The 22,743-nt window shown below is 46.0% G+C and overlaps 1 long non-coding RNA gene across 1 annotated transcript in view; it reads left to right on the top strand.

Moving 5' to 3' along the window:
• The first annotated feature begins 587 nt into the window (after nucleotides 1-587).
• Nucleotides 588-22,743, top strand: part of LOC115388926 (uncharacterized) — a 39,951-nt gene continuing 17,795 nt past the window's right edge. Inside the window, exon 1 of the long non-coding RNA XR_003931531.1 lies at nucleotides 588-728. This is a non-coding gene — a long non-coding RNA (uncharacterized LOC115388926). The remainder of the gene's footprint in view (nucleotides 729-22,743) is intronic.

Genomic DNA, 22,743 nt, shown 5'->3' with positions numbered 1-22,743 from the left:
CGCGGACTAATTTCTTCCGTTTGGCACACCTGTCGGTGTCGCAGCGCGCCGCTTCACCTGCACGTCACGTCACGTGACAGTTTCTCGACACAAACTACACCTCTGTACGTCTTCATCGCTTCCTGTCCGTCTCTCCTGCTCCTGCTCTTCTCCCCCCTCCTCTCTCGCTGATCCTCTTAATCCGGTGGTCTCTCTCTCTCTCTCTCTCTCTCTCTCTCTCTCTCTCTCTCTCTCTCTCTCTCATCACTGCCAGTCTTCTTCATCTTCTTCATCTGCTCGCCACAACTTTGCGGGGCTCTCTGGAAAACAAACCTTTTATTTTTTTAATTTCTTCAGGATTTCCTAATCTGCTGCCGCTCTGACCTCATGGCACTTTAACACACACACTCACACACACTCACACACACACACTCACACACACCCCGGGCTCGGTGTGGGGTCGCCTCGCCGGTGCAGACATGGAGCGGCGCGCTGCGCCATGCGTCAAACCCAACTGAGCGTCACTTCTCGTCCTCGCGGGCTGGAAGGAGCTTCTTAACTCCGACACCAGAGGACAGATTCCCAGCATCCCCCGGAACCTCCTAGGGAAACTTTGTGCGCGCGTCCCCGGTGGATCCTCCGCCGCTTCCATGAGGCGCGTGCGGTGATTTTTTCCCCCCGTCCGGTGGATTTAGTTTGAGGCAGCAGCATCATGTGGACGCCGACGGAGGACGAGAAGATCGGAGTTGGTGAGTGATGGATGTGTTGCTCCGGTTCAGCCTCCGGGGCTGCCGCGGGACACTTTTTCGGGTTTCAGCCGTGGAATGTGGAGTGGACGGATGGATGATGGATGGATGATGGATGATGGATGGATGCGTCCCGCTGCCTGCGCCACGGAGCGGGTCGTGATGGGAGGGTGTGGAGAGTTTGTGAGGAAATGAAGCGCGGGGCGTCTGGAGGGACTGAAGGAGGCCGGAGGAGAACCAGGACCGGGAGCTCCTCATCCTCATCACGGCTGCTGGGCTGAGGACCGTGCAGGACACACACACACACACACACACACACACACACACACACACTCTTCGGTTTTGTGGTGTATTGATACACACTGGGCAGTTGTTCAGTTTGTTTCCTGCAGAGTTGGAAATACATTTTCTACTCAAGTAAAAATACTGATATTAAATAACACTGTTGGTTGTAAAAGTGTTGAGTTCTGATGTAACTTTAGTGATATTTTATGTTTTATTCAGTATTTTCTATAATGTGGCTCATTCTGTGGTTATTCTTTTAAGTGATGGTTGGTCGGGTGGTCAGTTTGTTGGCCTGTTGTTTAGTTACTGTATCGGTTGGTTGGGCTGTTATTTTGGATGCATTCATTGTTGGTTGGTCGGATTGTTGCTTATTTAGGAGCATTTATTGTTGATAGGTTGGTTGATTGTTCACAGGAATAATTTTAGAAAGCAGCTGACGGGTTTGGAGTTACATTGTCGGTCTGGCAGATCATGGAATGAGAAAGAGAAGATTTATTTTCCAGAGAGATCCAGCTCATACTGTGGATCCACCAAAACCAGCTCTTCAAAACGATGGTGAAATTATCAACGGTTTGTAAACAAATGTTTACTGATTCATTATGTGCAGAAGAGGAAATAATCTCATTCTGGGAACGTTCCAGATAACAGCAGAAGAAGGTTTTGGGACTAAACCTGAGGCGTAACTGTTTTCCAGACCTTTGGAAATGTAAAGTAATGCAGATGTGTCGGTGTGTTTGTTCTCCATGGAGGCTTTAACTCTGGTCGTAGTCTCCTGGTTCCTCCTCCTCCTATGGTCTGCAGACAGGAAGTGGATGAGTGGACTTCCTCTTAGCAGACTGCAGAGGAAATGTCGGTCACTCTGTTCGATTCCCTGAGTGTCCGGGCTCTGGTGGATCGTGGTGAAGTGGTTTGAGTGTGCAGGTCAGGCGGTGCTGTGTTGGATCAGGAGCAGTAAATGTGGTGCAGTGGACCCCTGTGATGGTCCAAGAATTACCCAGCATGCTTCAGTCTCTGTGTTTGGTGGACCAGGTAATCTGAACACCCTGTGGTGAATCCAGCTGTCAGGTCCTCCTGCTCACAGAGCAGAGGAACCAGGAAGTCCCAGGAAATGTGCAGGAGAGGCACGTCACTGTCATGAACTGTGTGTGTGTGTGTGTTGTGTGTGTGTGTGTGTGTGTGTGTGTTTTCTGCTGGGTAAGCCTTTGCATACCAAGGCAGGCAGAGTGCTCGCTCATAGAGCCGCTCCATTGGAGTTGGGATGACCAGAGCTGGTGTAGAAAACAGCCATTCAGCGGGATGAATGCAGCTTTGTGGCGCCCATAGAGGCTCCTGAAAGCAGCTTCACCTCCCCCAGGGCTCAGCACTCCGTTCTCACACACACACACACACACACACACACACACACACACACACACTGAAGTTCAAGTTTTCACTCCACAGACTGTTAAAAACATCGTCCTCTCTCTTATCTTATTGATGCTGTGAATGTAAAAGTAACTGTTACTGCTCGACTGTTGCAGTAACGCGTGACTAAAGCACATGGTTCGCTGCTGACGTTTTGGTGATGCTTGTGCCTTTTTTCATACATGAAATCTGTTATAAATCTGCTTTATTATGATCAATGTTTTCAACTTTGAAATATTGTTTTGACAAAACAATCTGCTGTTCACATCGTCAGACATCAAACTGAGCAAAAAATAACAATTTCTGTTATTTCAAACCATGCATAGGAATATAAAGCAGTACAGATTCACAAATTCCTAAATATCTAATTGAAGCATTTTAATAAACTCAACATACAGTTTCACTCCTCTGTCTGGACAGGTTACAGCTTTTATTCTTATCATTTTTCTCTATCTTTGAGAAAAAAAAGTTAATTAACAACATTAAAAAAACATGAAAAGTTCATAAACAGCCAGCAGGGGTCTAATTAGGGGGTTATTCACACAGCAATGACACATGGAGAGGCTTCTTCATTAAGAAACAACAAACAGGGGCCCCTTCAGGGGGGTCCCCCACACAGAGACTGCTGTGAACTTCGACCTCCCACCTGGTAGTGTTCCCAGCATCTCGTGTAAACGTGGTTCTGTTTGTGCAGATTGACGTTTGTGATGTGATCATGTGACGATGCAGTGACGGGTCAGCAGGGACTGTTTACCTCCATCAGTCCCGTCCAGTCCTGCTGCAGTCCACCGCACGTTTCCACCCATCTCAGGCTGACCTGCTGGTCTGTGTGACCCGGACCAGGATCTGAGCTCCGATCGTGACCCACATCCACAGTGCTCATTGCACACACACACACACACACACACACACACACACACACACACACGGGGGCAAAACACCGTTCTCCAAGGAGGAGATCCACACTCCCTCCAGATCTGAAATAGAAAATACAAGCAGGAAAATCAGTCCGTGATCAGAGGATTTAGGTCAGTGTGTGTGTGTGTGTGTGTGTGTGTGTGTGTGTGTGTGTGTACACATTCATATTTGACAATTTTACACTGAACTAGTTCAGAATGTTTTTTGGTCTTCATTCAAACATGTTGCTCAGCTGAGATCGAACTCCATCCATCCATCCATCCATCATCCATCCATCCATCCATCCATCCATCATCCATCCATCCATCCATCCATCCATCATCCATCCATCCATCCATCCATCCATCTGTCCGTCCGTTGACATCTATTGATTCATGTTCTCCTAATTCTACATCTACCTCTCACAGCAGATGCAGAACTCTTCTACTATGTGTGTATCTACTGATTGTTCTACTTCCACTCTTCCAATGAGGCACAAACCTACAAACTCTCTTCTTAAATGATCCAGATTACATCATTAATTCATCACTGTTTTAACTGTTATTGACTGGAAGTGCAAACATGTACACACAGACACACACAACACACACACCACACTGTAGTGACACGTACTGTAGTGACATGCACTGTGGTGAAACACACACACACACACTCTGCGCTCCTGTCCCGGGATGACTGGGGACGAGACTGCCGGTGTTTGAAATGATGCCGGGCTCTCCATCGCCCCCCGTGGATCCTGTTTTTCAGCTGCGCTCATGTCTGAAACGCTTCGTCTCGTTTATATGCACAAGAGGACGACTCCTCCTTTGAACTCACACACACACACACACAGAGGGACACACACACACACTGATGTCAGGATGAAAACTTAAAAAAAGTTTGAAAGAGAATAAAAACCAGAAAGTTTTAATTTGGAGTTCATGAGAAAAAAGTTGTGTGTGTGTGTGTGTGTGTGTGTGTGTGTGTGTGGTGTGTGTGGTGTGTGTGTGTGTGTGTGTGTGTGTGTTAGTAAACTGAGAGTTGGAGTTGTTATGGTGATAGTGTGTTACCAGTCCTGCCAGCATGTCGGCGGAAACTGAGTGTAACCATAACGACGACGGAGCTCTCCTCTGGAACGCTGCTGCACACACACACACACACACACACACACACACACACACACACACACACACACACACACACTGCTTTCCATGCCTTACGGGGACAGTACATTGACTTCCATTCACTCGGTCAGACTCGGCTCCATCCTGAAGTGTTTCTCAAAGTGTGGGTCGGGGTCCCATCAGGGTCAGCAGTGAGCGCAGCAGCGTGAGGAGTCTTCCTCCTCGTCTTCCTCCTCTTCCTCTCACCCTCATCCTGTTGAGCAGTTTTCAGATGAAATCGAATCCTTTGAGAGAAGTGAAGTCTGTTTCTTCTTTACTTCTGCGAGTTTGAACTGTTGCCTTCACAAAGTGAAGGAATCGTGTTTGTTTGACGGTTTCTTCAGTCGTGACGCTTTAACCTGCTTATTGTCAGTGTAAAGCAGTTCTGCCTTCATAAGAAACATGCGTCTGTGGGATGAGCGGCAGAAGTAACGTGTATTAATACCGGCTGCTCTGCTGCTCGTTCCACAGTTGTCCGTTTCTCTGATTTCTGTGGACCCCCCGAGGGTCCCGGACCGCAGGGTGAGAAGCGGTGGTTTGGAGAATCGGCCCTTCTGGCCTCTCGTTCAAACCGGCGGTCGTTGCAGAAGTGAGCTCTGTTCCCTCTTCGGGAGACGTTTGACTCTAAACCGCCCGGCCGGAGCCTCGTCCGGCTTCTTCGTGTGTTGAGAGGCTTTTCTGAAAACGTGAACTGAACCGCAGGCTTCTGTTGCACCGACGCCTCATCGCATTGAACTTTCAGCTTTTTTTCTCTGTTTGTCTGACCTGGATTCTCCAGTTTTTGCATGACTGCTGGTGACTGCTGCTCCGCTCCACACTGGTTTCTTCTCACTTAATCTCAAAATATGTTTTCAAATTGCAATTTTCTCCGCGTCTAAATGCCGGAGCGTAGATTCAGGGAGGACAGAACCCAAACGATGCTCGCTGAAGCTTCATCAGTTAGAGGGAGGACGATGATCTAGAAACAGCGGAGTTGAACTACCAACATGCAGACAGACTCAACAGCTGTTTCAGTGAGAAAAGTCATGTTTCCATAATTAAAGAGCATTTTTCCTGGATGTATATGTATATATTAAGCTTTCTCGGGCATGGGTTCAGCCCCCCCACTGCCCCTACAGCTCTGCCCATCGATCAGCGTCTATAAAAAGGTCACCAGGTTCGATCCCCGCAGTGAGCTGAGCTTTGCTCAGGAGCACTTTTCTCCATGTGGACGAGTTTCCTCCTCACAGATTGAAGCATCTGAGATCAGTCCTGGTCAAAGACAGAGAATTAACTTCAGTCTAATTCACACGTTTCCTCCCATGATGTGAACATAAACTCTGATTTTTATCATTTATTCAGAGGAGAAAACAACAACACATCACAGTATTGTCTTAAGATAACAGATCCAGGAAATAAACAACATATAATAAACTCAAGCTAAACGGAAGTAGGTGGTTTAATGCTAAATTGAATATATACAGACATACAGCAGTGTGACAGAAGAAAGAGGTAAGATATGAAGGTAGAATCAGTGGGCCGTTCAGTCTGCCTCCATCACCGTCATCTGTCCAGAGAGAAGAGCTGCTCCTCGGGGAAAACAGCACAAACTCAGCAACCTTTGCTCAGAAGCACAAACAGCAAGTCAGCGGAGGCGGCGGAGGAGTCTCCAGCCTGAAGGACTGATTGTTTTTCTCACCTTCAGGTCCGAGCTCATTAAACGCCGCCCGGTTCAGTGCGTGGAGACGGAGAGTCGGGGATTACGGGGTGGGCGGCGAACACGAGCCGAGTGGGCGTCAGGTCGCCGAGCGGCGGTCCAGAAGGGACGCACATCCATTACAGCCGTGCTGAGTTCAGTGCTGGTTTAAGGATTATTGAAAAAAAAAATCTGATGTGTCTTCCTTCAGTCTTTTACCATCGGTGAGGTCAAGCTGCAAAGAGAGACGAGGTGTTAGAGGCTTTCCTTACTCAGTCAGACTCAAGAACAGGAAGAAAAACTTGACTTTTAATTGTTCTCCTCGTTTTTTTTTTTAAACAGTTATCAATGCATGCAAAATGAAATTCAAATTCAGCTGAAATACAGATATCCAGACTTCTTTCTGTCTGTTAAAGTTCCACCTTTCTTATGTGTCATTGAACTAATTGAACTTTTCTTTTAAATAAAGCTACAACCCAGAATGCACTGCTCCAGTCAGATTATAGTGTGATAACAATACGGTGATTTATTGTTTCTTTTCATAATCAGGAGTTTTTACTTCTTTACTTCCTCATATTTCATCTCAGTCTGTATTTTTTTTTACTCCCTTCTCAATCTAATGAATATTTCACATGAAGTCTTTTAATGGACGTGGTCGTTGCTGCGCTCCATCCATCAAGCCCACTTTATTCAGCCGTTATCTGACGGAGCTTCAGTTTCACGTCACCTTCGATTATCCTCAATCCTGAAAACAAAGCTGCTATTTTTCAATCAGTCGCTCATCAAGGTTCGGACATGCCGACTTCTTTACTCAGAGAATTTTAACAGAGAAACACAGCTGCTAATCTGAGAGAAAAAAAATCTTCTTTTACGCACTTCGGACATGAACTGAACTGTTAAAACAGAAGAATGAAATTAAATAACATGTATTTTTTTAATTGATTATTTAATAAAATTACTAAATTTCCCCTATTTAGATGAATGGAATTAAGAGAAGATTAAGGCTCCTTTTACGCGACAATGGAAACTTTCTGGAAACACTTTGACTCCATATCTGTGTAGACTGCAGAAACTCTACTCCTGCACTGTGAACCTCAGCCTTAGTCAACAGCTGTTCTGCTCATGATCAGTGGACGGACAATAAGAACGTTTTCCTCCACAGAGTCATGACTCCCAGTCCAGATCCTCCTGGTCCTGGTCCTATTTTCATAACATAGACTTATTCTGAAATGAAAACCGATGCTTTCTCACTTGGAACATCGACTGTCTGCAGGGTTTTATAAGGCCGGTATTCATAAAGTCGCCTCTGTCATTATTTATTCACAGAAATCCTCTCTTCACTTCATTATCCGGCCCGTTCACAGCCTGTGCTGCATTGAATAAGACGCACATTTAAACCACAGCATGTTTCTGGAGCTTTCCTCCTCGTGAGAACCTTTAAAATGTTGATATTTAACATGAAGCCTACAGACGGACTGCAGTAGCTGGGGAGAGATTCTGGTTGAGCTGGAGTGTCCTGACAGGAAAACCCTTCATGGTGTTGCTCCGTGGTTTCATCAGATTCTTTCTTTAGATTTTAATTCCGTGTTTGTTTTTTCTAACATAAAGTGGTGGCTTGTAGACTTTTTGTCCATTTTAATTATCTGAAACAACACAGATCTCTTCTGATTAGATGTGGGGCTTAAATGCGCTACAATAGTCCTTTTATTTTTAGGTGTTATTAGCGAATGAATGCTGCATATTTAGCTCGATTTGATTCCATTGTGGCGTGTGTTGTGTGTGTGCGTGCACGTGTGCGTGCACACACGCTGGAGGCCTCCAATTGAATTACTATAATGTGGCGCTAATGGGTGTCGCTGAATGTTGGAGGTTGAGGAGCGAAGGGGAACAAAGCAGAGGTCAGCGGCGCTCGGCTCTGCTTCCTGTCAGTCAGCTGCCTGCTCTGCACTGATTGGTGGGCGGAGAAAGGGGCGGGGCCCGAAGCTGACTCCACTAAATGTAGCGTTCTGTTACAGAAGCCGGTCAGGTTGATCGATTTCTCCCTCGACTTTACCTCCTGCTGCCTCTCTGGCACTGGAGGAGAACAGCGGCTGTAATCAGATTACTTCCATGGCGACGGCAGGTATGAAGCAGACGCTTCCTCTGCCTGACGACTGAAGGTCGTCTCTGCCTGCTCCGAGATGAAGCCTGCTGAGCGGCAGCAGATGGAGTTAAAGGAGGAGAGAGAAGGAGGAGAGAGTGAAGGATGGAGAGAACGAGTGCGTGGGAGAGAATCCTGCTAGACAGGGTCAGCATTAACAGCCATTAGCATAAATTACACTGAACTCTACTTTACATTGTTCACCAGGGGTCTTTTTCATGTTGGGTGCATCTCTCTGTCTTAATGCCCCCCCCAACACACACACACACACACACACACACACACACACACACACAAACTCACTCACACTGCCTCTCTCCTCTGTACCATCCTTATCCAACTCCAGCTAACGGACTGACGGACATTTCCATTGACCTGATTAGTTCGCGTGTGTGTGTGTGTGTGTTGTGTGTGTGTGTGTGACCCCTGATGTTAAAGCTACATCAGATCCTGATGGTGTGAGATGACGTGTCGCTTGGTGCTCTGCAGCAGATGAATGAAGGAGCCTCATTCATGCTGATGTGATGTTGCACACACACAAACACACACCTGCTGGTGCCCTCTACATCTCTCTCTCTCTCTCTCTCTCTCTCTCTCTCTCTCTCTCTCTCTCACACACGCACGCACACACACACACGCTCACCACAGTGAGCTTTACCAGGCTCCTCGCGTGACTCTGCGAAGTGTGTGTGTTCATTCAGTTAAGACCCGCTCAGTGTGTCAGCTGCATAATACATTTGCCGCAGCTCAGTTCATCCTTCCGTGTGTGTGTGTGTGTGTGTGTGTGTGTGTGTGTGTGTGTGTGTGTGTGTGTGTGTGTGTCACATTAACCTGTGGGGACTCAGTTGTCTCGTGTGTGTCAGGCAGCCTTTTCTGACTGAATGCTCGATGCAGCAGTGGTTATATGCGGAGTGTTTTCAGTGTTTCTGCGCCCTGCCGGAGTCGCCGTGCACGCCGCCCGCTGCAGCTGCTGCGCGTTAGCGTGCGAGCAGCGCTGACAGACGGCAGATGGATGCGGCGAAGATGACTCAATCGTCTCTGTAACTTCTTAAGAGATAAACATCATCAGTGGGATTTACAGTTCACAGCTTTTCCATCTGTAACTTTGTGTTTCTGGAAGTTTTAATTAGAAAAGAAGGAGCGATGCAGATGCAGGCAGAGGAGACTGCAGGGCTCAAACTGAGCAACAGATTTACATTCACCTTTACTGGACTCACAAGATGTTTGAGGATGTTTTCAGATCTCTAAGTAAAGAAAAGATCTGAACATCATCGGCAGAGCGACTCAGCTTCTTTCAGCAGCAACAGATCGTTACTTTAAAGTCACATTTGATAACTTTTCACCTTAATAAAACATTTTATTATCTTTTGTGATGATACATCGACTTACAAGTAGTTGAATGACCCCTCTATCACGGGCTGAGGGCGTCAGCATTGCTTTCACTTGGACTGAGCAACTGTGAGGAGGGTGGTAGGAACCCTGCACATTAAAAAACTCCAAATGTGCGAACTGCTTTACAGCGTGCGTCATGTCTGTGGTCTCCGAGGGGGGAGAAGCGGAACAAAAACAAAGTTACGTTTACCAAAGTTAAACCTTTATTTTCAGCATCATGATGTAACATTGTTTAGCCACCATTAGATTCATGACCTCGTCGCTATCCATCCTTCACACAGCCACTGGAAACAAATGTAGGCGAGTTCAGTCCGACAGCACGCCACCGGGAGCAGCATTTTACCACGCCACGCGCTAGTCCTCATGGGAACTGTGGTATTCCTTCAGGCAAAGCACTACCGCTTTTGTCCACTGGCGCCGCCAAAATCAAAGAAAACTGAAAGTTCCTTATTGTCGCTTTAACTGGTTATGAAAGGAGTTGTAGAGCTGCTGTCTCTCTCTATCGACTCACTGGACCAACTGTTAGCCACAGCGAACATCTCAAAGGCTCATTTCACTCGTTTACTAACAATTAGGACCGATTAGCGCTGATACCACCTTTTTTAAAGGACGAGTACGAGTACTAACTGTGAGCTACTTGCCGGTACCGACTACCGATATGAGCACTTATTAAATATCATTAACTCTAATTTGCTATGTGTCGCAAACCGCCATGCAGTTTCTGCGTCTACTCTCCGGGTTATATCGGGTGCTTTTACAAATACGAGCTCTCTGTGCAGTATCAGACCTGTATGTTCCTACTAACCACGGGAAGAACCTGAAAGTTACACAACTCTGAGATAAGTCATGTTTGGAAAGTATTATGTGAAATTTTGAATTTATTTTGGTTACTTTTATCAGTATTTCCTTGAAGTACGTGTTGACTCTTTACTTTCTAGTATGAAAGTTTACTTTGGTAGAAGTGTCATGAACTACTTTAAGGATCGTAAAAGGCGGAGGTTAAAAACAATCAATTCTCGTTCCTCTAAAAAAGTTTTTTGGCTGCTCTACTTTATTGTGTGTCGTCTAATTTGCTACTTTCAAGATCATCGGACACGAAAGTGAGAAGTGACACATACTTTGATGTGATTAAGTAACAACTGTGGGTGTTCAGACTCAGAGATATTTCATTAAAGTTAGAAGAGCTATTTCGATGACAGATTTATTTTTTGGTTGATTGTCTGAGTTCGTCTTCGTCTCAGGAAGTAACGGATTATCGTATTTAAAGTGTCCGATCGCTGCAACTGCTTCAGGATGTCATGGAAGGAGAGAAAATGCTGAATCAGCCCGTTCAGTCCTCCTCCTCCTCCTCCTCCTTCCCACGATGCACTGCAGCTGCTCCTCCGGGGGAGGGTGTTGGGTTACACATGTCATTGAGGGTGAGCTGCTAGCTTAGCGGTCACAGTTGAATCGGCTAACAGCTGGGATCAGGAGCTCATCAGTCAGCAGGGGGATGATTAAACTGTTTCATATGAGCTGAGAGGAAAGTTGGAGCGGCTCAGAGAGCCGCCGCTCGGTACGCCGATGTAAATATCACCGGTATGAAGTGCTTTTATTAAACCGTCACCCGATGTTCCTCTTTCACGACAGACAGAGGGTCTGATTGAACGAGTAAAAACAGACTCTGACGTGATGTTTCAACGCTGCTTCACTAACAGGACACACTGAGAATGGAGTCAGACTACAAGATAAAAACACACTTCAGATATTCCAGATGTTGCTGAAACGCTGAGAACAGTTTATAGTGATTAATGTTGAGCACCTCACGCGATTCACTATTCCTGAAACCTTCACATTGTTTGTAGTCAGCTCCTCCTGCAGAGATCTGCTGACATTGTGCTGAGAGACATTTCCTCTTCTGGCTCCACATGACTTTTAACTGCAGACTTTATTATAAGATATTTTTTGGTTTTCAACCTCAAATTTTCACAGTGAATTTTTTTTTTTAACTGCGAGTTACATGGTTTCATGATGTTTGATGAGTTCCTCCTTGAGAATAAGCTCCTATTTTCCACGAAGAGCGAGAATGTCTCAGTTTGACCATGTGACATGTTGTTAATGTTCCACTCGGAGTGAAACACTGTGTGAGTTTAATCCCAAATTTTTGGGAATGGACGGTGAGAGTCATGAATGGATGTGTGTGTTAGCAGATCGAGGCAGAGAGTTCAGATTAGACACACACACACACACACCACACACACACACACACACACACACACACACACACACACACACACACACACACACACACACACACACTCAGTGATTAGTGTGTTTCTAAGCCGGTGTAATGGAGGTTTAGCCCACTGCTCCACTTTCAGGGCAGAAAGCAGCATCCCGGCCATCTGTACACCACAACACACTAATACTCCTCTTTCCTCCTCCTCCTCTTTCCGTTTTCCTCCTCCTTTTCCTCCTCCACATACATCCCTCCTCCCCCTCTTCTTCTTCCTAATCACCTGTTCCTGCCTCTACTCCTCTTCCACTTCTCCCCTCTCCTCTCCTCCTCTCTTCTACGCCATTCTTTTTCCTCCTTCCCTTCCTCCTCCTCCTCCTCTCTCCTTGTCTTCCTCCTTCTCCATCCTTTCTTGTTACAGAGTACATTTTCTTGTTGTTGTTTTTTTTGAAGATACACATTGTGAGAAAGAGCTCACTGTTTGCTTACCTGAGTTCAGAAACTCAGTGCAGCCTGCAGCCTGACACACACACACACACACACACACACACACACACACACACACACACACACACACACACACACACACACACACACACACACACACACACACACACACACACACACACACACACACACAGTAAACATCTGGCTGATCTCCCTGCCCCACATTATTATGATCGGACAGTGAGTGGGTTAGAGAGGCTGGGTGGGGGGCTGGGCCACGTGTGTGTGTGTGTGTGTGTGTGTGTGTGTGTGTGTGTGTGTGTGTGTGTCTCTGTGTGTTTGCAGCACAAACACACACAGTGTTTGTGCTGCAATTATATCAAGTATCATCTTGCAGTGTTTCCTTCATCGGTTTATTTTATTACGTCTGATAATAATCAGCTCAGAATCATCAGAAATCATCTGTAGTTTAAAGTGCAGCTTTTTTTTAGATGTTAAATTTTTTTTAACATTGAAATTTGACATTTTTATTTGCCTGTGGGGTTTCTAAAAACCTTTTTTTTCATCCATCAGATGAAATCAGTCACATGGCTCTTTGTTCCAGTCGCAGTCATTGTCTTCCTGCATATTTAATGTGTGTTTGTGAATAATATGTTCGCACTGCCTTTTAGTTTTGGGTATAAAAGGTTTTTCACATTCTGAGCTTGTTTTTGGCAAATAATATCGCTTAAAGAAGGAGTAAACGATTTGAGCCTGATTTGCAGGATGCAGAATCACACTGAGGGATTACATGAAGGTTTTTGTCTCTGCTCGCAGCCTGGGGCTTATGAAACAACGCGGGAGTTTGTCTTGTCGGCATGCATCATTTTTTTCCAAAATGGGCTCTTTAGTTTTTCCCGGGGAGGAATTGAAAATGTTAGTGACAGATGGGAGTGTGTGAGGAGTGTGTGAGTGCACGCTGCCGGCTCCGTTCGCCTCCCCCTCCTGATTTTTTTCTGCCTCTTTTGCCCTTTTAGCTCAAATTGTACCTTGACCCAGAGAAACCTTTGTGTAAGTGAAAAAGCTGGAGGTTTAATGTGGCCGACAAGCGTCACACAGCCACTGTGTGACACACTGGGAGGCTGCAGGGGGGCGTAAAGTAATCTATTACCATACCAAGCCCTGTTTGCTTGATTTCAAGTGAAAATGCAAAACTTTGCTGCGTTTCGGGGTTTCGTTAACACAGCAGCTGTGCTCAGAGTCACTGACACCACAACATTCTGGAAACAGCTCTGATCAAAGTGTGTTTGGTCCCTTTGGGGAGGTTTAAGGTGCGGCGTCGTGGTTTAACGTGCAGCGTCGTGGTTTAACGTGCAGCGTCGTGCGCACTGTGAGGAGGACCAGCAGCTGGAAGAGTGGCGGAGCGCTCGCAGCAGTTTCTCCCCTCAGTGGGCCGAGATGACATTTAACTGGCTTCGCTCCGGCTTCAGCCGCTGGAAACGCACCTCCAGTAACTCCCTCCTCAGACTCTCTTAATCCCACATCTTAAAGTTTGCATCAGCTGTGCTCGTGTGCAGAGAAGAAGAATAAAGGAAGCCAGCGTGGCGGTTAATTACATGGCAGCTTTCACTTACTGTTTTATATCCTTTCTGCAGCCGCTCAGTCAGATATTCCATTGAGCTCGCTGGTTTTCAGAGCGGTGCCGGTCTGGACGAGACACGAGCAGGACTGTCATCACTGAGGAGGGAACATGAATCTGAACGGAGGTAAATGATCGGCTGCAGAGGGAGGATGAACAGAATCAAGATGAAGCAGAAGGAAAGAGATAATTCCACGTAGTTGTTTCAACTGAACCAGATTCTTCTTCTAATGTGCAGAAGAACTATTTACTACGGCCGTGGTTCCATCTGCAGTAGCAGCGTCCGTCTACGTAGCATTTTTAGAAAGTTGCGTTTTTGCCCTTTTAAAGAAGACGGAAACAGGTGTGGGTTCAAAGAAATTCCACCTTTTTCAAAAAGTTGCATTTTCAGTAACGCCGAGTCATGTTACGCGAGCAGACACTGCAAAACACGGTGAAAGTTGTGCCTTTTCAATTGAAAATATCATCACATAAAGAGAGTCTAAGGGCTTTGGACCGCTACCTTTTTTTAATCCTTCTCAAGGTCTCAGTAGTGTTTTAAAATCTACTTTCTAGTCAGGTGACCTCAACTGGTATCTATGGCTGCTCCAATAAAATAAGAAATCCGTCTATTTCCAAATCTAATTTAAATTACTTCAGTTTTGAACTGGACTTTTTCCTCCATCTTAAGAAGTGATAAAGCCTCTGCCTCACCCATGAGTTCAGCCTGTTTTTAGTTTTCATTGCCGGGGCGCGCTTGTCGTGCTTGTTACGTTGGTGAAGTCCTGCCCCTCCAGGAAGGTAACTGAGAGAGAACATCGCACGACATGAAAAAATTCAAAGAAATATAAGAGGAGAGTGAGATGATGGAGAGAGTTTTTTTTCAGGCCGAGATGAAAGATAAGAGATGGAGGGATGGAGGGAGGAAGGTTGTTTGAAGTGTTGGAGGGAAGCGAGGTGAAGTAACGCGAGGTGACAGAGGGAAGAGGGGTGAGCAGACTTTGTGAAGTGTGTGTGGAGTAAAAGCGGGAGAGAAGGCCCAGAGCATCTTCCTCCTCATCCTCATCCTCATCCTCATCCCTCCGTCATCCGTGGAAGAGAAGTGCCACTGACCTCATTACTCCTCCCCGTCCCCTCGTCTCCTCGCTCGGATGATCGGCCCGACAGATTGTGGAGCGAAATGACGGCGAGAACGTGGAGGAAGAGGAGGATGAGGAGGACGATGGGATTCAGCGTTCAGAGTTCAGAGAATCCTCCAGTTGTTCCTCGACCGTTGAGAAAATCATTCTAACAATCAGATCTGAAGCCTCGACATGCAGGAAGATTCCTTTCACAGCGTTCATGTGGAGGAAGACTGAAACTTGTCGACCACGGTGAACCTTTTGGTCTGAGCGTTAGCCGTGTCCAGGGTTTTCGTTCCAGCACATGTTTTATATCTGCAGAACTGTTAAAGGTGCTGTAGGCAGGATTCCGCATAACAGCCATCTTGCTTGGGTTTACCTAAGCAAGATGTCGATTTGACCCATCTAAGATGGCGATTTGAAACCCAGCACAGCCAATCCTGTCCTGTTTTCTCTGACACCACACCCTTACGCAAGTTAAGCCCCTCCCACAAGAACGTGTGACGAACGCCCCTCGACCAATCACGGTTAGAGCCTCATGGGCTCTTCTGATTGGTCAAAGATACCTGGAGCTGTCGAGATTGATTTTCAGCTCAGAACAGAGACAGATGGAAACGCTGCGCCCTCGCGGTAGTGCAATTATGCTACACTCCTAAAGGATTATCAATGGATACTCTAACATTTAATCCAAAGAAAACTCAGAAAAATTCGCATTGACTAGCAAAATCCTGCCTACAGCACCTTTAAGGCACCGAGTGGCAGCCGCACTGCGCCGGACGCCATCGCCACACCGAGAGGAGCGACCTGCAACAATGCAGCGACGCCCGACCGCACGCTGCCAGGAACGCTTAACATGCACATTCCCCCCGTCCCCGGGCTCAGGCACACCTCCACATGCGGCGCGCATGATTGTGCGCCGATGCGTTAAAGCGCATGTTCATGTACACGGCTGCAGAGGAACGGCGAACAAAACGCGGCGAACCCGGTGAACCGTGGCGGCCGGCCGCCGAGCCGTCCTCCTCGCTGCGTCACTCCTTCCTCCTGTTTTCAGAAACTCTTCATCGTCATCAGGCTGTCTGTGTGATTCCCCTCCGATGGACATCAAACTCAGGTCTCACCTCAGCGGAGCGCCGCTGTCAGCCTCGACTCAGAGGTCAAAGGTCATTTCATAAAAAATCTTTCTGTCTCGTTTTGCTCGAATGAAAGCCAGTAACTAAATCTGAATGTAATTTTAATCACATACCGGCTCTGGGTTGTCCTCATGCTAAAGCGAGCAGCTGAACTGTCGGAGCCTCGGCTCGGTTCACAGATCCAGATTCTGTTTGGTCCTGTGGAAAGAAAGAACGTCTGCACCTGCAGATTTGCTTAAATCCATTCTGTGGACCCAAATTAGTCCGATTGAAGTCTTAAAATAGAAGAAAATGAAAGTAAGTTCATCCATTATCCCCCCTCCCCATATGGCTGAATGAGAATAGCAGATCGTTGTATCCTGTTATTGTTTACATTCAACACGGCGTCCTGACGTTTTCGGCCTGGTCTGTATGTTCAGGTCTGTTCCAGGAGGAATCCTCGTTAGATCTGCTCGATGCCTCCGAGCAGCCGCTGACGTTTCATGAATTTCCATCATCAGATCAAATTCCAGTTGGTGAGTGATGCTGGTGCTCCGAGGCCCGATGGGGATTTTGGGAATCTGAAGTGACAGTAAGAGAAACGCGACCTCCACGGCACGGCGAGGAAATGTTACGTAAAAACCAGACTGTCGCAGTTTATTATCTCCTAATGAGTAAACATGCATGAATTACGCGTCGGTTGATCAGGTCATTTACAAAACCACCAAATGGCATTTTAAAGTAATCCAGATACAGAAATGTATTCCGTGTTTTAAGCAGCTTGTGTGGAAAGCAGCACCAATTATTAACGACCAGTGGAACTGCTCACAGAATGAACAGCTACTTTAAAAAGTTAATCTGAAGTTACATCAGAGGAAGATGCTCTATCTGGATGTTAGCTGAAGTTACACCATGTAATGTAGAAGTAAAAAGTCCAGTGAAACTTTCCAGAGCATTTGAATCGGTTCCTAATTTCATCATAGTAATCTGATTACTGTGACGGTAACCTGTTCATGATGGTTTTCAGAGCAGTTTCTACTCTGAGTCGGCTCCTCCTTCACTTTTTATCTTTTGTTTTCAACTTTTCCTCTTTGATCTTACTGCTAACGTTCCATGCATGCACGTATATACACACACACACACACACACACACACACACACACACACACACACACACACACACACACACACACACACGGGGCTGTAGTCTCGGGGGCTGGTTAGTTATGTGAGTAGTTGTGTGTTTTCTGAGTTCCATTCAGGCAGAGTTTATCCAGGTCACTACGTTGATCTGATTAAGTCAGTTTAACAGTCGCCTGAGGCCCCCCCCCACCCCCACTCTCACCCCCCCCACCTCCCACTTCACCCCCCCATCTTGCTTTCACTTGCTTCTCACCTCCATCCTTTTTCCCTGTTTCTTTCCTCCCTCATCCATCTTCCTCCTCCTCCTCCTCCTCCTGCTCAGGATCAGCCAGTATTTCTGTTAATTCCTGAAATTTAATTGCGGTAATGGTGGGATGGAGTTGGATGAACGTCACGGTGAGATTAGGACGCGCAGACCGGAGCCTCATCCCTCAGTTTTCTAACTGAAGCGAAACGAAACAAACAGGACTTAAATTATTCAGAATATCTGCAGGGAGGCATTTATTCAAACCACATAAGAAGATGAAAATGTATACAAACCAAATCTGACTGCAAGATTGAAATAGCTTCCAGAAATACATCTGCCGTATACGTATCTGTCCTGTATTTCATCCATGTGTGAAAGGAATCTTCTGGAATGTGCTCTCTAAGTAGAGGTAATGGAACTAGAATCCATTTAAGGTTTATTTATATATTAGCGTATAATTATTGGGATTTAGTGGTTCTAAAAAAACAAAATGTCCTGAGTAAGAGTTTGCATGTTCAGAGTTTAAAGGTAACTCTTTGATAAGGAACATTTTTGATTATTACTTGATTTGTTGAGTGGTCAGATTAGTTGATTGGTCACGTGAGCAGTGTAATCTGATGACCTGTGATGGACCAGTCACCTTTGACCTGTCAGCTGGGGTCGTGTCCGGCACCTGAGCTGTAGATGGATGGATGGATGTGTAGCTGTAGGACGGGATGATCGGAGGTAGGCGGTCGGGGAAAATTCATTCTGGGGATGAATGCCAGACACTTTAATTTACTTTACAGTGTAATCCAATAAGAGGGATTCTCAGTGTACTGAGGAAATCCACAGGTAGACGGGAGAAGTGCCGTGAGGATGTCTGTCCATCATCTGGAGGAGGAGGAAGAAGAGGAGGAGGAAGAGGAGGATTGTTTTTGTCCATCAGAATTCCTTCTAATTAATCCAGACTAATGCTTCTTTTGTCACCAGCAGGCCTCCTTCTCCTCCTGCTCAACTACAAACAAATCAATTACAGCAGCACAAGGCGGCTGCACTCCTTCCCCTCCTCCCCCTCTTCCTCCTCCTCCTCCTCCTCCTCCTCCTCCCTCTGTTGCTCTGTAGTTGTTGCTGTTGTTAACAAATAGGCATGGAGGGATTAGGAAATGATAATTTCTTAATCCCTTGATACGAAGCACTTTGGTTTGCAGTAAAACACACACGTAAAGTTTTATACTTTTTTAATGGAAGTGTCTTCAAGTTTTTTGGAAAACAAAAGAAAAACTTGAATAAAAACAACAAAAAGAGAAAAAAAAAAATAATTCTCATATTTACCAACGTTACAAGTCCTACCATGTTTTCTTTCTTTCGTAATCCCAAACGATTGTTAATGACGAATCACTGCGGCGCTGACTCTGCGTTGCTGCTCTGATTGAACCATCTGCTTCCACAAACTCTGAGAGGTGGATTTGTAATCAGATTACTCACTGCAGTGTGGTGGGAGAATCACGCCAGATTCAGATGTAGTAGAAGCTACAAACACTGAAACGTAATGACGTGCTGCTTCCATCAATAGGTATGGAATTTAGGCATAAACTCCTCCCAGTGCTGTAATGTGTGTGTGTTTGTCCATGTGTGTATAAATGTATATGTGTGTGTGTTTGTGTGATTGGCTCTTCTCTGCTGATCTGATGGATCCTCGTACAAACTGTGCTTGGGCTCAGTGAGTCATGTTGGCTGCTGAAGACAAACACTGCGTCCTCCTTCACATCGCCTGCAGCCTCAAAGTAAAAAAGTAGCGCACGCATACACACACACACACACACACACACACACACACACACACACACACACACACACACGCAGCAGCATTGTACTGGCTGGGAATGTTTACACTGAGCTGCACAGACGATGTTGTTTTTCTCGACGTGTCGCTCCGTCTCCAGATAAGTGACCCTAAGTAAGAGAAAATCCGGCTATAAATAAAGAAGCACAGGAGGAGGTTCGAGAGAACGATACTAGAGAAATAGAGACAATGAAAACCTCCATGAAACACTGTTTCAGTTTTTAAACGACCTCCTACGAGTTCTCTATTAAACTCTTCTGGTGTCACAGTTTGGGTAAAGTTGGCAACGGAAGCACAAGCAGTAAGTTTGAGAAAACTAAAAAGTTAATTTTTTGCAAAATAACTGCAACTTTTTACTTGAACTGTTTATGTTGTGGCGTCAAAAATGACGAGCCACAATCCATCCATCCATTATTGCTAGATCACAGTTTCACATTCCAGTGACGACATTTTGACAGAAATCCATCGTAAACACTTTAACACCACGAATGCAGGCCACTATTTTAGTGCTGTGTTCTTCAGAGAACTGTTGTAAACGTGTCAGTTCCTGTTTTCTCTCCTTCTTCATGATATAGAACCACTCAGAAATTGCTTGGTTCTGTTTGAAGAAGCATTTTGTGGCGTGGGTTCTCCACCAAAAGAAGAAAGATCCGTCTGTTCTTCAGCCTCGCAGGTTGTATTAATTTGCAGCGGCTCTACAAATGACTGTGAAAGGAAGCTGCGAGGCAGAATAATTAAATCATTCTGAGGTACTTACTCTTGTGTGTCCTGTTTTTTTGGGAAACTATGGGCCGTCTCTTAATTTTTTGGAGTACGAGCCAAGTCTGGCTTTTTTTTTTTTTTCCAGACCACAAAGGAGCCGAGTCGATTCTGTCCCGAGGCTTCGGTCTGCTAATGCACTTATGCAACTGTACAGGTTTGACTCATCCTGCAGCAGCGCTGTCTTTTACCTGCCCGTCTGCCCGTAGAACACACCGTGAATGAACGGACGGACGGATGGCAGCGGAGCGCGTGATGGGTGGAGTTCCCTCTCTTTACTATCAATCCGACTGCGCGGCCGCCCCGGGTCGTTCCCCCCGTGCAGGAGTTTGCCGTGTTAATGCGAGAGAGGACTCGACTCTGACCCAAATGGAAAAGACAAAGCCTGCAGCCGCTGCGAACACGGCTTACAGTAGCCGGCAAATTTAGAAGCTGATGAATGATTCAATACAACACTGGAGGCTACCAGCTGAACTAAACACTCTGGATGGGTTTTTTTCCCCCGTTTGAGAGTTTCGGTATGAAAATCTCGCAGAAATCCGCCTCTTGTTCAGACGCGTGTTTTGATGGTATCTTGTACAGTTCTGGGTTCTCTGGGTTCAACCTCTCAACATGATTGTTTTAGATTATGCTGCTCCGGGGAAAGGAGAGCTTTCTGAGTTGTGGGTTGGTTTGTTTTTTTTTTCTGAATTTCAGTGTTTTCTTGTTTTTAAAAGTGAGAAAAAAATTGCATTTTTAAGTGAATGATAAAGTCTTGTGTTGGCGTTAGCAGAGCTTATTTGTCTGGAGAGCTGTCAGCGTGCCAGAAGACAATCAAAAACATGGTCTGAGCTGTCCTGTGCCCATGGTTACTGCATAGAAATACTAGGTTTCCTGGAATAACAGGACCAGATGAATTCAAAAGAAGTACTAAGATGAGAACCAACAACAACATCCTGCTTTCATGTTAATGCACGACTCCGTCACCAGATATCCAACAAGGATTGTATTGATGCATTAGTTCCAGGGCATGTATGATATCATTCTTTTACGAAAGGTTACATATATATGATAGTTTTGGCATTTCCTGCAGGAATTGAATCATATATTCCAGCAGTCTAACAGTCTCTGGTGGATGATTCACATCATAGTTTCAAATTTCAATCCCATTAATGACACAACAACTTGGAGAGAATTCATAATAAAAGAAAGGATACCAGCAACAGTAGGAAGATTTACAGCGGCGGAACGAGCTGCGGGGTGTGTTACCATCTGTCCCGCCGCTGTCGCCTCTCAATGAGAACGCCGCTCATTAACGCAGCGTCGTTTATCTGAGGGATCTGAAATATTCAGCCACTTCTGATTAAAGTTCACCGTTAGACGAAAGCCGGTTGCTTTAATGACGACGTGAGGTTGATGCTGTGAGGCCCGTGTTTGTCTCCCTCTCTCATCGTCCTGCAGCAGCCTCCACACTGCGAATGTTTCTCACGCATAAAATCAATCGGCGCTGTGATGAGCTGATGAATTTCCTGTCAAACGCCGCGCGGATCGATAACGTCTCCTCAGAAGTATCTGTCAGCGCTGCATTTATCTTCTGAATCCCGATGCCCTGAATATTACAGCCCTGCTGCTTTCAGGTGGAACCAAAGAGGGAAATGAAAGCAGTGAAAAAAGGAGAAAGAAGACAGACAGAAACGAGAAGCGGTCCGGAGGCGAGGGAGAAGAAGCGGGGCATTATGGGAAGTGTCTGGGTGTCCTTCGGAGGGTCTCTCGGTCCCACTTTACATGTTTTATTCAGAGCGCTGAGTCAGCCGGTCAGCAGTCAAACGGGAGCAGAGGTCACCGGAGCGAAGAGGCATCAAGGCGTCCGTTCATCATCCAGAAGCAGCCAACACAAACACGCTTTACGACTCCGGGTTTATTAGCTGCTGTGTAAAGTTCACTGTTTGCCTCCATCAAGTGACTCAGCTCTACGTGCAGGAGCCAACGCCGCAGACTCGTTCCAGAAGAGATTTGGAGGTCTGAGCAGTAAACAAACACCTTCTGGTCTCGAAAACATGGACAATCGCATGTTTACCACTGATGGATTCTTCTTCCAGGGTGACGTTGTGATGTCTACACATGATGTGAAAACCTACGGAAATGATCAGTTTTCGTCACTATGAGGCAAAATGTTAACTCCACCACCAGAAACTGAAGAACGGACACAAACAGAGGAGCCCGGAGCATGATGGGGTCAGAATGGGGGGACTTTTCCAGGGAATCGGTAAAAGAAGAAAGACTTCCAACTAAAACCCGCGCTTAAAACGAGAAGAACAAAGAAACTGACCGAGCACTTTTAGTCAAACAGTGTCGGCTTCTTGGAGGAATCAGTGCAGCAGCAAAGCTCCCAGACTGCTGTAAACATTTCCTGTTTAAAGAGCCTGGAAGCTTTCTGACGCAGGTGCAAGAGAGATCCACTCAGATCTGCACAAACTGTGTTCAGTTACACACTCAAACAAATACTTTCAGCTCTCAGTTTACAGTGATTTACACAGACTAACACCATGAGTGACACGGTGCATCACATTACAGGGTTGTTTTATGAGCTTTAGGCCTGTTTACATGAGAACAATCTGCT

Source organism: Salarias fasciatus, chromosome 5 (assembly GCF_902148845.1).
Source record: "Salarias fasciatus chromosome 5, fSalaFa1.1, whole genome shotgun sequence".
NCBI lineage: Eukaryota > Metazoa > Chordata > Actinopteri > Blenniiformes > Blenniidae > Salarias > Salarias fasciatus.
Note: the sequence above shows the minus strand (reverse complement) of the source record. Positions and strands in the feature narration are given on the sequence as shown.